Consider the following 16818-nt stretch of genomic DNA (forward strand, 5'->3'; position numbering starts at 1 on the left):
CGCCTATCATCCTTTTGCTTACACTATTCAAGTCCCCTGGACAGGTCTTTGCCATTTATCTGTTCATATGCAAATACTACAAACTCAAAGTTTGGCTCAAATGCCACTTTTTCCATCAAAACCTACTCCCAAACAATCTTTTTCTTAATTCCCATGGCATTTAATTGGTATTTTCTTTCTTTTTTTTTTTTAAAGATTTTATTTTTTAGAGAGCGAGCGAGCGAGCGAGAAACAGCATGAGAGGGGAGAGGGTCAGAGGGAGAAGCAGGCTCCCCGCTGAGCTGGGAGCCCAATGTGGGACTCGATCCCAGGGTCCTGGGATTGAGCCCCACATCAGGCTCCCTGCTCTGCAGGGAAGCCTGCTTCTCCCTCTCCCACTCCCCCTGCTTGTGTTTCCTCTCTCACTGTGTCTCTGTCAAATAAATAAAATCTTAAAAAAAAAAAAAAGATTTTAGTTATCTATTTGACAGAGAGAGAGTGCGTGAGCACAAACAGGGGGAGCAGCAGACAGAGGGAGAGGGAGAAGCAGGACCCCCAGCTGAGCAGTGAGGACTCTGGGATCATGACCTGGGCCACAGGCAGATGCTTAACCGACTTAAGCCACCCAGGCGCCCATCTGTTAAGACTTTAAAACATCTCTATATGAGAATTAGGATAGAAAAAAACATGTAGCACAATTATGCAAACTATTCTGGTCACACCAGTGTTCCATGAAATGAGGGAGGGGATCAAAGGAAGAATACTAAGGATAGTATTAATAGGGAGAGGGAAACTGATAACATTATCAACTATGAGTCCATTTAAAAGCATGAGATAAATGTATTTAGGCATATATGGAAAAAAAAAAAAAAAGCCAGAATATAAGTGAAAAGGCAAGGTGAAAAGCACTCTACCATCCAACTTTTGTAAAAACAGGAAAACAACATATATACGGATACACAGAAAACAATCAGAAACTGTGACACAACTGTTATTAGTGACGCATCTGGGAAAAGGGAATGCATGATTTATTTTACATTCTGTAATTATTCACTCCTTGAGTATTTCCCATTCATTACTTATCTCTTTGAAAATATTTAAATATAGGGGAGCCTGGGTGGCTCAGTCATTAAGAGTCTGCCTTCAGGCCTGGGTCATGATCCCAGGGTCCGGGGATCGAGCCCCGCATCAGGCTCCCTGCTCGGCGGGAAGCCTCCTTCTCCTTCTCCCACTCCCCCTGCTTGTGTTCCCTCTCTCGCTGTGTCTGTCAAATAAATAAATAAAATCATTTAAAAAAATATTTAAATATATACATGCTGGAAATCACTAAACACATTTATATAGTTCTTACTGTCAAGTCAGCTTGGAAATCAATGGCCTTACGTGGTAAAACTCAAGTTTTACATGGTAATACTCAAGTATTTCGTAAGTACACCTACACATGGGGCACCTGGGTGGCTCAGTTGGTTAAGCGACTGCCTTCGGCTTGGGTTGTGATCCCAGGGTCCTGGGAACCAGCCCCACATCGGGTTCCTTGCTCAGCAGGGAGCCTGCTTCTCCCTCTGCCTGCCGCTCCTCCTGCCTGTGCCTGCACCCCCATGTCAAATAAATAAAATCTTTCAAAAAAAAAAAGTACACCTATACATAAGCTATGTACGACTTACAAAGAAACACACCAGAAAAACATCTTTTCCATAAACCAGGCCATCACTTAAAAGAAAAATATTCTGGTCTTATTTGTAAACCTCTAAGGGTTTTTAAGGCAAGATAAAGAAATTTACATGTATACCCAATACCTATTATAGTAAATATCTCTAGCCACACCTTCATGACACTTTGGGTTTTAAGAAAGCAAAATCTAATTTGTAGATCTAAATATTTTCTCACCTGATTTAAAGGCATTGTACTTACATGTAGCTAGCACTTCGTTTCTAACCACTTCATGTAGGTTAGTTCTACCCTACTCTGATATATTCCTCAAAGTGTGTAAAAAAAAAAAACCAAACAAGGAACCAACCAAATCACACCTTTTAAATTCCTCAATATATTTGACAGTATGCTGTGATCAACATGATTTACATATTTCTAGTTTTCTTTTTTAAGATTATTTTATTTGAGAGAGAGCGAAAATGAGAGAGATCACAGAGGGAGAGGCAGAAGCCGACTTGCTGCTGAGCAGAAAGCCCGATGCAGGGCTCAAGCCCAGGACCCTGGGATCAGGACCTGAGCTGAAGGCAGGTGCCTAACTGACTGCGCCACCCAGACGCCCCCATATTTCTTGCTTTCAAAGTAAATTTCATAGTATTGTTTCAGCTTAGTAAGTATTGAGAAAGGCTTAGGAAAGAAGACACAAACTGTTTTTTAAACTTTTATCTTATTTTTTAAAGATTTATTTTGGAATGCCTGGGTGGCTCAGTTGGTTTAGTACCTGACTCTTGATTTTGGCTCGGGTCATGATCTCTGGGCCTTGGGATTGAGCCCCATGTTTGGCTCCATACTCAATGCAGAGTCTACTTGAGATTCTCTCTCCCTCTGCCCCTCCCCCCCATTCGCCCTTCCTCTCTCTCAAATAAATCTTAAAAATAAAAAAGATTTTTGAGAAAGTGCATGCATGAGCGGGGGAGGAGGAGAGGAGCTTAAGCAGACTCCCTGCTGAGCATGAACCACTCTATCCCACTGCCATAAGATCATAACCTGAGCTGAAACCAAGAGCTGGACACTCAAACGACTGAGCCACCCAGACATCCCATGGTGAGCTGTTTTTTTTTTTTTTTAATTTGCCATTACTCCTATTGCCCAATCACTGATCTGAATTCCCAATAGAAGCCAAAATACTTACAGTTCTATCCTATGTTTTCATTCCTAACAGCAATGTGAATGAATTAAGACTAAATGAGCTAAACCACTAAAGGAAGCAACTTTTTAAGTTTTGTGCCCTAAAGGCTTAACTGTCTGTAAAACATACCACATTAAGATTTGGGATGGATCAGAGGTATGCATTTCTTAGTATATATAAGGAGGACCTGTTAACTGATTCCCAGAAAACTAAATGTGCTAACATTTTGGAAATTTTTCATGTACCCCCAATTTTAAGGCCACTAGTTCTCAAAACCTTGGTGCATCAGAATCTAGGTAGAAGATTTAAAACTGCACACTCAGTTCCCACTTATATAAAACTTACTTGAATTAGTCCAGGCAGGGAAACAGAGATTTTTATTAGTATTTTTTTTAAGTTCTCCAGATGATGCTTCCCTGTACGGATAGGACTGAGACCCTTACACATTACCATTAACAGTTATAGCTAAGGAATATATCCACACACACTCTACTGGTTTTCCAAATAAAAAAATTATTAATCATTCATCATGGTGTAACAGATGAATCTGAATCAAAAGATCTAGAATATGGTTCCATGTTTGTCCCAAACTAGGTGAACGAACTCAGAACAGTTGAACACTGGTCTTTTCCCGTTTGCAAATGAGAATATGCCTCCCTCACAGGATTACTGTGAAAAATAAATGAGATAATATATGAAATTAAAATATAAGTGCTTTCTAGAGTATTAATGATCTACCATAATGAGCGAATATTTTCTTGTTTTAAAAAATCAACATAAAATCCTCTAACCCAGGAATTTACCTTACATAAACAGCACCAACACGAAAAGAATGAACAGCATAACAACAGTTACTGCAGCATTGCTTCCAGTGCTTCAAAAATAAGAATTGAACAACGCACCTCTAAAACTAATAATACGCTATGTTAATTACTTGAATTTAAGTAAAACATAAAAGGGGCAACTGGGTGGCTCAGATGGTTAAGCGTCTGCCTTCGGCTCAGGTCATGATCCCAGGGTCCTGGGACAGAGTCCCACATCGGGCTCCCTGCTAGGCGGGGAGCCTGCCTCTGCTTCTCTCTCTCTCTCTCATGAATAAATAAATAAAACATTTAAAAAATAATAATAAATAAATAAATAATAAAAATAAAAAATAAAAAAAATTGAACACAAACTCAACAGAAAAATGGTTTAGCAAAATAAAAATCTATGTACTGAATGTTTTAAGTTACTAAAGTTAAATATACAAATACAATAAAATGTCTATGATATTAAATAAAAACACCAAGTTGCCTAAGGTGTTATCATACAATCCTGTTTGGTTTTTTTTTAAGATTTTATTTATTTATTTATTTGAGAGAGAGAGACACAGCGAGAGACGGAACACAAGCACGGGGAGCGGGAGAGGGAGAAGCAGGCATCCCGCCTGGCAGGGAGCCTGACATGGGGCTCGATCCCCAGGACCCTGGGACCATGCCCCAAGCCGAAGGCAGACGCCTAACGACTGAGCCACCCAGGAGCCCCAATCCCATTTTTTTTTAAAAGAGAGAAGCAATACCATAATTATGTATTTGTGTGGACTATAACAAAATAAACACTGAACTCTGGTAGGATAGGAGGTACTACTGGCTTTATCTTTGCATTTTTTCTGTGTTGTAACGCTCACTGAAGTTAGCAAAATAAAGTTTTTTTTAAAGGTCCCATATTAATACTGTTTAAATGCACTGTAGTTCAGAGGCTTTATCACAGAATAAAGTACCAGTGATCCTGTGTTATTTTCAATTCACTTTAGTACTAGGTTGAATGCCTAAGAAGTGAAGACTTGTCGGGGCGCCTGGGTGGCTCAGTTGGTTAAGCAACTGCCTTCGGCTCAGGTCATGATCCTGGAGTCCCTGGATCGAGTCCTGCATCAGGCTCCCTGCTCGGCAGGGAGTCTGCTTCTCCCTCTGACCCTCCCCCTCTCATGTACTCGCTCTCTTTCTCTCTCTCTCAAATAAATAAATAAAATCTTTAAAAAAAAAAAAGTGAAGACTTGTCTCAAATGGCTATCTAGTAGTTTTCAATTATTATACATAATCAATCAGAATCAATATAGCACCAAGGAGAAATATCCTAAGAAATGTTAGGTTGTAACAGAACTAAAGGGAGTCATTTCAATGCATGATCTGAGACAACTGAGAAAAAAAACCATTCTAAGCAGCAGACTCGAATGCAGTTTTAAAAGGGATTTTTTTCTAAATGTTCTTTTTATTTTTCTTACGGTATTATTTATTTATTAGAGAAGAGAGAGAGAGAACGCACACGTGTGCACAAGCAGGGGGAGCAGCAGGCAGAGGGAGAAGCAGGCTCCCCACTGATCGGGGAGTCTGACGCGGGACTCGATCCCAGGACTCTGGGCTCGTGAATTGAGCTGAAGGCAGACACTTAACCGACTGAGCCACCCAGGTGTCCTGGATTTTTTTCTTTAGACCAGAATTTTCCAAAGTGTTTTCCTTCATCACCAGCTCACAGTGTTCTTTGAAATAAGAGGTTCCCTGTCCAATACATTTATATGCTGCTCCCTAGTACCCATTTGTTCTTTTGCAAGCTGAGCACATGGTCACTACAGAATTCATTTTCACACAGTAAGTCCTACAGTTAAAATGGCTTAACTTTAATCCAGTATTACCATAACTTTCTTCTGTAAATATGTTAATGCAAAAGAAGTTATTTTGAGCAGGGGCGCCTGGGTGGCTCAGATGGTTAAGTGTCTGCCTTCGGCTCAGGTCATGATCTCAGGGTCCTGGGATCGAGCCCCGCATCGGGCTCCCTGCTTGGCATGGAGCCTGCTTCTCCCTCTCCCTCTACTGTTCCCCCTGCTTGTGCTCTCTCGCTCTGTCAAATAAATAAAATCTTAAAAAAAAAAAAAGTCATTTTGAGCAGTATTTCTAGTCATTTCCAAGAAAAAGAAAAAAATTAGTCAATTATGTAACATATTTTAACTCTTAACTTTTGTCTAGGAAAACTCACAACTTAAAACATTTAAAATATATTTAGTTTATGATGACTACTATGAACAATCTATGAGAAAAATATATGAGCTGTACAAACTTTTCAATTAAGAGTAATCTTTTAGGTGGTAAGTATGAATTGTGATTTTTAAAATTCCTCAAATATTCAAGAACAAGCTTTAATTGGTGATCACTTTTTCCCCCAATAACATTAAGTGAGATGACCTAACCAATTTCTTAAAGATGTTTTAGTTTTAAAAAACTTTCCAGGGTGCCTCGGTGGCTCAGTTTAGTTAAGAGTCTGCCTTCGGCTCAGGTCATGATCTCAGGGTCCTGGGATTGAGCCCCATGTCGGGCTCCCTGCTCAGCCCTCTCCTTCTGCTGCTCCCTCTGCTTGTGCTCTCCCTCTCTTTCTCAAGTAAATAAAAAACAAAACAAAACAAACAATTTAAACAAAAACTTTCCAAGTAGTTGCTTAGAAAACAACAAAAAAACAAATGCCTACTGGCCACCTAGCTGGCTCAGAAGAGCATGCGACTCGATCTCCAGGATGTAAGTTCCAGCCCTAAGTTGGGTATAGAAATTAGTTTAAAAAATAAATAAATAGCGGGGCGCCTGGGTGGCTCAGTCGTTAAGCATCTGCCTTCGGCTCAGGTCATGATCCCAGGGTCCTGGGATGGAACCCCGCATCGGGCTCTCTGCTCCGCGGGAAGCCTGCTTCTCCCTCTCCCACTCCCCCCTGCTTGTGGTTCCCTCTCTCGCTGTCTCTCTGTCAAATACATAAATAAATAAAATCTTTTAAAAAAATAGACAGATAGATAGGGATGCCTGGACAGCTCAGTTGGTTAAGTGTCCTGGGATCAAGTCCCCTATCAGGCTCCCTGCTCAGCGAGGACTCTTGTTTCTCCCTCTGCCTGTCACTTCCTCTGCCTGTGCTCGCTCACTCTCTCTCTCTGACAAATAAATAATCTTTATAAATAAATAAATAACTTAAAAAAAACAAATGCCTAGGCTACAATGTCTGAAAAGAGAAACCAAATTTGTTAAGTTTCCAGGACTACCTTATATACCAAAAAAGGTCTATTCCTGAGTAGATTTTAAATGATGAAACTTGTTTTATATGCATTTAAATAAAAAAAGAAAAATTTTTTTTTAAGTAGGCTCCATGCCCAGTGTGGAGCCCAACTCAGGGCTTGATCTCACAACTGTGAGATCAAGACCTGAGCTGAGATCAAGAGTCAGATGCTTGGGGTGCATGCGTGGCTCAGCCGTTAAGCATCTGCCTTCGGCTCAGGTCATGATCCCAGAACCCTGAGATCATGACCTGAGCCTGAGGCAGACACTTAACTGACTGAGCCACCCAGGCACCCCTAAACAATTTCTGAAAAGTAAGGGAAATATCTCACAGGAAATATACACACTAAAACAAAAACTAATCTTAGGAAAATAACAAAGCAAATATTAATAACAAAATAGCAAGTAAAGTCTTAAGTTTAACTTCTGAAGATACAAAGATAAAAGGGGAGAAAACACAATTACATACAATACTCACTATCCATAGAAAAAAAATATACCAACAATTCCTCATAGGTAACCATATTTCTAGCACTAAGCTTTCAAAGAAATTTCTTATATGGGATATTACAGAGGACACAGAATTATAATAGAAAATCCCAACAACATTCTCTCAACAGATGCAAGGTTTCATAATCTTATTTTTTATAGTCAGTCCCTCAAGGAAAGCCATGCACCTAACTTGTAACACAATCCAGGGAAAGCAATTCCACAGTTAATTCTCTAAGGGTTCCAGGACAATATAGTCTAAATCTTCCCAAGTTATAATCTTGGATATCCGAAGTCTTTCAGGATTACCCAATCAGAAAAAGCCTTTATTTTTTTTTTTAATATTTTTATTTATTTATTTGACAGAGAGAGACACAGCGAGAGAGGGAACACAAGCAGGGAGAGTGGGAGAGGGAGAAGCAGGCTTCCCGCGGAGCAGGAAGCCCAATGCGGGGCTCGATCCCAGGACCCTGGGATCATGACCTGAGCCGAAGGCAGACGCTTAACCGACTGAGCCACCCAGGCGCCCCAGAAAAAGCCTTTAAATCGGTGGGTCCCCCTACTTATCTCTCCAGTCATTTTTCTTTTTTTTTTTTTAAGATTTTATTTATCATGGGGAGGGGGAAGCACATGTGCATGCGCACAAGCAGGGGGAGCAGCAGGCAAAGGGTGAAGGAGAAACAGGCTCCCGCTGAGCAGGGAGCCCTACATGGGGCTCGATTCCAGGTCCCGGGATCATGACCTGAGCAGAAGGCAGACTCCTAACCGACTGAGCCACCCAGGCACCCGTCCAGTCATCTTTTTTTTTTTTTTTTAAAGATTATTTATTTATTTGACAGAGAGAGAAAGCACAAGTAGGCAGAGAGGCAGGCAGAGGGAGAAAGAGAAGCAGGCTCCCACTGAGCAGGTAGCCCGATACGGGGCTCGATCCCAGGACCCTGGGATCATGACCTGAGCCAAAGGCAGATGCTTAACCGAATGAGCCACCCAGGTGCCCCCGGTCATATCTTTTCAATTTTCCCTACTTCCATGTCAAGTTCTGCTATTCTCCCCTATCAGGGTCACTATCCATACTAATCCCTCCAGCTGAATGCCATTTCACCTATCTCTTGACTAAATTAATTTCTCCAAGTCTTTTTTTTTTTTCCATTTTAAGTAGGCTCCAAGCCCAACATGGAGCTTGAATTTATGACCCCGAGACCAAGAGTTGCATGCTCTACTGACTGAGCCAACAAGGTGCCCCTCTCAAGTCTTTTTAAGACTAACTTAACCTCAGGGCGCCTGGGTGGCCCAGGGTCCTGGGATCGAGCCCCACATCAGGCTCCCTGCTCAGTGGGAAGCCTGCTTCTCCCTCTCCCACTCCCCCTGCTTGTGTTCCCTCTCTCGCTGTGTCTCTCTCTGTCAAATAAATAAATAAAATCTTAAAAAAAAAAAAAAAGACTAACTTAACCTCATGTGAAAAGCTCTTCCTGACCCCTGCAATGTCTACCTATGTGAGTCCACCGCACTTTTTTAACACAATATGCGTGGCACTTAGTACTGCACTGCAATCACAAGTTTAATCATCTTACTCTTCGCTTTGCTATAAACTCAATTAACAAGGATCTGGTACCACCAATATCTAAACAAAGTCTGGCACATCACAGGCCTACAAATCTCAAAAAAATGTGTGCAAGTTTCTGGTAGTCTACTCTGATGAGAAGATAAAACTTAGAATATCCAGAGTAACAAATGGGACTGAATGCTCCTCAAATAATACTCCAGGACCATCTTCTCAACCAGACTTAAAATAAAAATTAGCAAACAATTTATCTTTGGCAAGTTCCTACATAGAGTACTCCCATTTCTGCTAGTGTAGGAGCAACTAACTTAGAGATTAAATGAAGGCACCTAAGACTTTTCCCTTGCATTCCTTTTCAGCAGTCAACTGTATTTAAACTGCAAGGTGGTCCAAGAAAACATCTCCAGGGAAAACTGCAGCTATCATCTTCTCAAAACTTCTAATCTTGCTTATTTTATATGTTTTAAAGATTCAGATTGTACTACAGAAAATTTACTATTTTACATTTATTCAGGCTTAAAGTGCTGATAAAATACTAAGTAGATGTTAATAAATGACCTGATCACCAAAATGGAAAACACAAGTAGCTCCTATCTGTATATAATTTTTCGTATTTAACAAAATCAGACAAAACCACCCATATTTTTCTCTACCTACAATTTGCTTTATTTGACTGCCTAGCAAAGACCTATACTTAGAGTTAGCTTGTCTCTACTACTCATTTACCTTCTTTAATGTCTGAATGAATAAAACCAGTTGCATCTTACACAGTCAAGAGGATATCCCACTGATCCCTAAATAAGTCTTTCAAAAACCATGCCTAAAATCAAAGATCACCACTTTGAGATCTAAAACTCTTGATATGAGATGTCCACTACAATAGAAATCACAAAGATATGGGGTGCCTGGGTGGCTCAGTTGATGAAGCACTGCCCCTTGATCTGGGCTCAGGTCATGATCTCAGGGTCCTGGGATCAAGCACTGCATGGGGCCCCATGTTCAGCAGGGAGTCTGCTTGAGGACGCTCTCTGCCCCCACCTCGTGTGCTCTCACTCTCTCAAATAAATAAATGTAAAAAAAAAAAAAGTGTGAAAAGAGCCTTTTATACCCCATCCCCTGTCACATCACACACCATTTTTTATATACTCTGGCAGTCAGTTGCAGGTTTTATTCTCCTGGGCAGGTGTTCAATAGATGGTTTTGTAACGTTTTATAGTCCATTTCACCAATCCCTTCCTGGAAGGGAAGTTTTGTGGTTCAAATGCACCTTTCGCCTTAGGTAGGTGATAATGACTGCCTTTTTTCTTTCCCTGTCCCATTTTCAGTCCAAAGTATTCTGACATTCCAACTACCCCTTCTCCCTTCACACTTCTTCCCCTTTTTTGTTCTTGGAAGCGAAATCCTGGGATATGAACATAAGGTGTATACCTTTGCATGTTTTTCTAGTACTCTACTCCAACATCTTTTATCTCTCTAAAAGAGAACAGTAAGTGAATAAGAAGTAAAAATCTAGGGGCGCCTGGGCGGCTCGCCTTCAGCCCAGGTCATTATCTCAGGGGCCTGGGATCGAGCCCCGCATTGGGCTCCAGCCCCGCATTGGGCTCCTTGCTCAGTGGGGAGTCTGCGCGCTGTGTCAAATAAATAAATAAAATAAAATCTTTTTTAAAAAAAGTAAAAATCTGTAATACGTAAACTAAAAATGGATGGGATTACAACAGCTAAATCTGCAGAGGTGAAATATACTAAAGAAACTATGATTTCTGCCAACATGCTTGAATAACCATACTTTAATTCTTTAAAGCACTTTAGAGGGGCGCCTGGGTGGCTCAGTCATTAAGTGTCTGCCTTCGGCTCAGGTCATGATCCCGGAGTCCTGGGATCAAGCCCTGCATTGGGCTCCCTGCTCAGCGGGAGCCCTACTTCTCCCTCTCCCACTGTCCCTGCTTGGGTTCCCTCTCTGTCTCTCTCCCTGTCAAATAAATAAAATCTTAAAAAAAAAAAAAAAAGGCACTTTAGAAAAATAAAGGAGCCAGGAAACGGTCAAATAAACTTTTCATTTAAGAAAAAGGTCAACAAAAGACAAAAATGTCCACAATTTCATTAAGAATTAAATGACTCGGGACGCCTGGGTGGTTCAATCTGGTTAAGCATCTGCCTTCGGCTGGGGAGAGTCCTAGGATTGAGTCCGGCCATCAGGCTCCTTGCTCAGCAGAGAGCCTGCTTCTCCCTCTGCCTGCCGCTCCCCCTGCTTGTGCTCTCTCACTCGTGCTCTCTGACAAATAAAATCTTTTTTTTTTTTTAAAGTTTTATTTATTTATTTGAGAGAGAGATAGCGAGAGAGAGAAAGCACACAAGCAGGGGAAGAGGGAGAAGCAGGCTCCTCACCAAGCAGGGGGCCCAACGTGGGACTCTCCTGGGATCATGACCTGAGCCGAAGGCAGACGCTTAACCGACTGGGCCACCCAGGCGCCCCACAAATAAAATCTTTTTTTAAAAAAAGAATTAAATTACTCTTTAGAAGGTGACACTGTTTAATTAGGCAAGTCTTAATTTTTTTTTTAAAGATTTTTTATTTATTTATTTGACAAAGAGAGATAGCGAGAGAGGGAACACAAGCATGGGGAGTGGGAGAGAGAGATGCAGGCTTCCTGCCGAGCAGGGAACCCGATGTGGGGCTCGATCCCAGGGCCCCAGGATCATGACCCGAGCCAAAGGCAGACCCTTAACGACTGAGCCACCCAGGCGCCCCAAGTCTTAATTTTTTATTTATAAAGTTGGATCTTTTGAGTTGGATGAAAAAGTCACGAAGGAAAAAAAATACATTAACCTTATGTGTAAACATACTGCTACCTGAAACTCTGAGAAGAAAAAAGCATTTACCATGAAACTACCTATGTTATAATTCTATACTGTTTCACTGGAAAGGCTTCAAAGTAATAGCTCTGTAAATTCACTTTTCCCACTACAAAAGCAATACATTTTAAGTGAAAAACACCTTCTACTTTCCTAAATATAAAAATCATTATTAAAATATTAGCTTCTAAATGATAAGGTTTGAAGGAAAATTTTTCCACCACATCAGAATTCAGAAGTGAGACACACAAGAACTCGACTGATAGCAATTCAACTATCTCCTTTTACTGACCAAGGTACAATGGAACGACTAATTTAGACCTAGGCCAATGGGGTTCCTACCACCATACCCCTTAATTATCCTAAACCAGTCAGAGATAACACTGGACAACAGATGGTCCTCCAAAAAGGCGCAGAGTCTATCATGGTGGCCTCAAGAAGCAGAACAAAGTGCTTTCTGCAGGGGGCAGACTTCCAAAGAGAAAAAGAGAAAGGCTAAGTCAAACTCTCATCAGTTCCTTCTTACAAATTCATCCGGCAAGAGTCAAGTGGGACAACAGGAGCCAAGTCAGACTGTTTTTAATGCCTTAAAAACAGCAAGAAATCTAATACATCACAAACCAATTTTAGTTATTAGTACAATTTTTATATTAATCACACACGTCAGTAAAACAGCCACAAACTGCAAGCCAAAGCCATACGAGATACACTCAGATATTTAAAATCCTAAACCTTAAAAACATGAAAAAAAATACAGATTATTTTGCTATGTTAAAAATCCAACAAATTTAAAGGTCATTGAATTAGGAAGTATGGAGAACTTGAGTCCAGGAGACAGGAACCAACCTCCACTTAAAATTATGAAGATCTTGTCAATGTCTATAAAAAGCAAGACTATCTGGTCACTGACCAGACTGGATTTGGATGTCAGACCTGGCCCAAATCTCTATTATAGTTACTTCTAAGTACCTACACAGGAAGACAAATTATACTTCAACACCAGAAAGATTTATAAACAAGTATGGAAGGTTTAAGAGAAACAAAATCCTAGTATTACCTTTGTTCAGACTGCACAGTTTGGCTTACCTAAGAAAAACTGGACTATTAAGGTGTACAAACCTTGTAAGACCAATTTAAATATGGCAGTAATTTAGACTTTTAAGTGGAAATCTTACTAAATATTAAAAACATCTAAGGGAACTTTGCACTCAAATTAAATAAACTATGTATAAAAATTAAAGTTTAAATTTTCTTGAAAATGTTCAAGTTTGTTAATAGCAAATCTAACTTGAAGACTAAATAGCCAGACTTGTACAAATAAGAAAAAAAAACTTAAAAGCTTAAGAACCAGGATTCTGAAATATAATTTTTTAAATCAGTGTAAACCTTTACTGGGTACAAAGAACCGCCCTTTAGGACACCAAAAGACAATTCTACAAAACTTAAATTCACCAAAAATTGAACTTTAAAAGACATTCATGCAAAAGGGAAGTATCAACAACTATTCACGCTGCCTGTGCAGATGAAGCAAATCATCTTTAAAAAGAAACCAATTAAAAATATTTGTCCTACGATTCCTAGCCAGAATTCCTTAAATCGTCCTCCGATACTCCAGGTCACATGGTGAGTCACCTATTAAATACGAAATCTAAGCAGTAAACAAGCTTTTAAAATCCTTAGGTAACTCCCTTTATTAAAATTGGTTTTTTGATATACCCTTACAGATATTATATTTCTCGTAAGCGTTTAAAGGCATTTGTCTAATAAAGCTTTCCCTAAAAACCTTTACCGAAAAAAACCTATCACCAGTTTTCTTACGTTAAAATCTCACCAAGTCCGAAACCCTAACTTTAACCGACATGATTGTCTTATTACACCTAATATGCTCGCAATATTAACCCCCCAGAATGTTTAAATATGTGTTAGAATGAAAAACGAAGTTAAGAAAAATGGGTTTTCCCTAGCTGTGTTCTCAGAAGCAGCATAACTTTTACACGCGTTTGGGAATAAAACTTTAAACAATTATCCCAAAATTTGGCCCAATTCAGACACAAAACTATTGCTAAAATGCCTGAAGCTTCTAATCTTTTCTTTCGTTTTAATTTATACACCTGAGTGTCGAAATCTGTTCCGGTAATAGAAACATAACATTCCTTAATAATGGCACCTAATGAGTCTAACCCAAGTCGCTGTTTCCTTCATACCCACACCTGTCTGCCGAAAGCTTTTCCCGGACACACTCGGCTCCCCGAGAATTCCCACACTTGTTTTCATAAACCCACTCCTTCCTCTTCGCCCACTTCCAACTCGCACACTTCTCTGGATCTACCGGCCTCTCCCCTCTTAACGACCATGGGCTGAGCGGACAGCTCGGTCCCTAACCCCAAGCGCCGAGAAACCCAGGACTAGTGGGGTGGGTCCCCAGCGCCGCGAGGCAGTGGCGTGGGGGAGGAAAGGAAACGGGAGAGCCGAGCAGCACCCCCGAGCCGGGCGCACACCCCCTTCCGGCACCCCTCCCCCCGCATTGTGCGAGCGGGCCCCGGGCCCCAGGCCGCAGCCTTCCCGGGCTGCCCGCAGGCCCCATCCGCCCTCCCGCCCTGCGGGCTGCTCCCGCCGAGACCGCCACACAAAGCCCGGGAAGCCAGCTCCTGCGCCGCCAGAGCACGGGGAGAGGGAGCAAACGCGGACTGACTTACGGGGCTGCTGCGGCCGCGCTGCCTCAGCCGGGGACACCGACCGTTGGGCACACGGCGGCGTCGCTCTTGGCCGTCCTTCCCTCCTCCGCCTTCGGTGGCGGCAATATCTTCTTTCTCCACCTACCTCCCTCCCCCCCACCCCACCTCCTCCTTCTCCTCCCCCTCCTCCTCCGAACCACCGAAGTACCGAGGGTGAGACACAGAGACTCACAACAACATGGCTGCCACCGCCGCCTCCCCTCCCCTCCCCCCCCGCCCACCGGGCGCGCGCAAGGCACTCCGGGAGAAAGGGGAGGGGGAGCACTCACCGAGGTGCGGCTCCTCTCAGTGGCTTCCGTCGCTTCTCCCGCGCTCCGGGCGCCGGCCGGCGGGAGTTCTGCGCGTGCGCACGCTCTCTGCGCTCGCGCTTTTCGGCCGTCCCTCAGGCGTGCGCTCCCCCGCCTTCACCTTGCGGGCTCGCGCCTAGTCCTGGGCTCGGCGGCGGCGCGGCCAGATGGGGACGCTAGCCTGAGTTCGGGTGGCGCAGGCGTGGTGTCGCCGAGCACCGCGTTCGCCTCTGTCTTCCCGCGTGGGGCCTCGACTTCCGAATTCGCTTACCCTCCGCTTCCTCCCCGGTAGCTCATTGTTCTCCGCCAACCGCTTGTGCGGGTGTCATTGCCCTTGACCGCGCGGTACTCCTCGAACTTCACTTCTGGGGTGCTGGCACACACAGGAGCCAGACAGAAAGCCAGGCCCTTAGGTTTCATCCTCACCCTCTCCCCGCAGCAAGACGGTGGAGACGTGTTTTGGGTGGAAAAGTGAACCCCTCACGTGGACTGTCATTCTAGTCGTTGCCTCCTGGGCAAGTGGAGCCAGCTCAGCACATTGCTTGGCCGGGGTAAACACAAAGGAGATTCAGGTCGTTCTACTGGGCTAGTGATTCTCCCTCGCCGCCGATTTTCATCACCCGCGCTCGCCAAGTGCACCCGCCCTGTCCGGCCCCCTCCCCCAGCAGTTAGAGACCAAACCCGCGCTGCCATCCTTGCTCCGTGGCTTTGGTAGTGGTGATTGCAGGCTTGAGACCCAACCGTAGTGTGCCCCTGTCACACAGCTGTAATGTGGCAGGGGCAGCGGCACTGTGTCCACCTTGTTCTCCATGGTTTGCACAACTCTGACATTCTGTATTTCTGAAACGGAGTGCTTTTTAATTTATCTTCCTGGGCGACTGTAAGCTCCACGAGGGGCTGCAGGGACCATGTGTGTTTCGTTCACGCAGGTGTGTTGTGTCCGCCAGGGCTTGGGCCATAGTAGTGTTCAACAATCATATGCTGAATGCCTGAGCTTTTCCGTTTTTAATTATTATCGAAAATGTGTGACATTTGAATCTGTCTCAAGCCTTTACGTGTGGCCCACATTCCAGGCTTCTAGATATTTCTTTTTTTTTTTTTTAAGATTTTATTTATTTGAGACAGAGAGAATGAGAGAGAGAGAGGGAGAGCACATGAGAGGGGGGAGGGTCAGAGGGAGAAGCAGGCTCCTTGCTGAGCAGGGAGCCCGATGCAGGACTCGATCCAGGGACTCCAGGATCATGACCTGAGCCGAAGGCAGTCGCTTAACCAACTGAGCCACCCAGGCGCCCTTTTCTAGATATTCCCACTTGAATATTCTTCCTGGCACCAAACAAAAACAACTTACACCCATCCCCCACCCCCAATTCTTGTATTATCTCAACAGTTGATAGTGCCATGACCTACTGAGTACCCCAAGTTAGTCCTTTGAAGCATCCTTGTCTCTTATACCTCCCTCCTCATACAGGATTTTCACTTCCCATATATTTCTGGAGAGAGTTTTTCCTCATGTATCATTAATACTAGCCTTGCATGCCAGATCTGGATTTCTATAGCAGGCTCTTAATTAGCCTTCTTGTGTTCAGTCTTGTTCTCTCTAGTCAGTTCTGCTCCCTGCCATCTAAAATGAAAATCTGATTCCTGGCTCTCTTGCCTCTCCTTTAGCCATTCCATTGCTTCCTGTCACCCACAACTGCATTTCCCAAGTATGTTCTGTTCAATATTAATAGATGTTTCTTCAAGAAATGTCTCATGATCAAGTAAGAATGGGAGACACTGGGATGTACATATGTTGCCTTCTTCCCCTTCCTTTGGGCTGATAATAGCTGAAGAGTTATGTACAGTTGTTTAATCTGGGTGAACATAGATGGAGGGCCATCAGAAGCCCTCCCTCAGAATGTGGAATTGGGATTAAGAGACCCCAATCTCCCTCTGGGAAGTCTCTTGAACCTGGCATCTCTGGGCTGATTTGTCCCACAGTGTGGACAGGGAACCCATAGAGAAAACTTGAGTT

General features: G+C 42.9%; 1 protein-coding gene across 1 annotated transcript in view; it reads right to left on the minus strand.

Annotated features, from left to right (window-relative positions):
* PUM2 (pumilio RNA binding family member 2) overlaps nucleotides 1-14645 on the minus strand; it is a 101696-nt gene extending 87051 nt beyond the window's left edge. Inside the window, 1 exon segment of the mRNA XM_021697569.2 lies at nucleotides 14479-14645. The gene's annotated coding sequence lies outside the window, so the exon portion shown is untranslated.
* Nucleotides 14646-16818: the final 2173 nt, after the last annotated feature.

Source organism: Neomonachus schauinslandi, chromosome 10 (assembly GCF_002201575.2).
Source record: "Neomonachus schauinslandi chromosome 10, ASM220157v2, whole genome shotgun sequence".
Classification (NCBI taxonomy): Eukaryota; Metazoa; Chordata; class Mammalia; order Carnivora; family Phocidae; genus Neomonachus; species Neomonachus schauinslandi.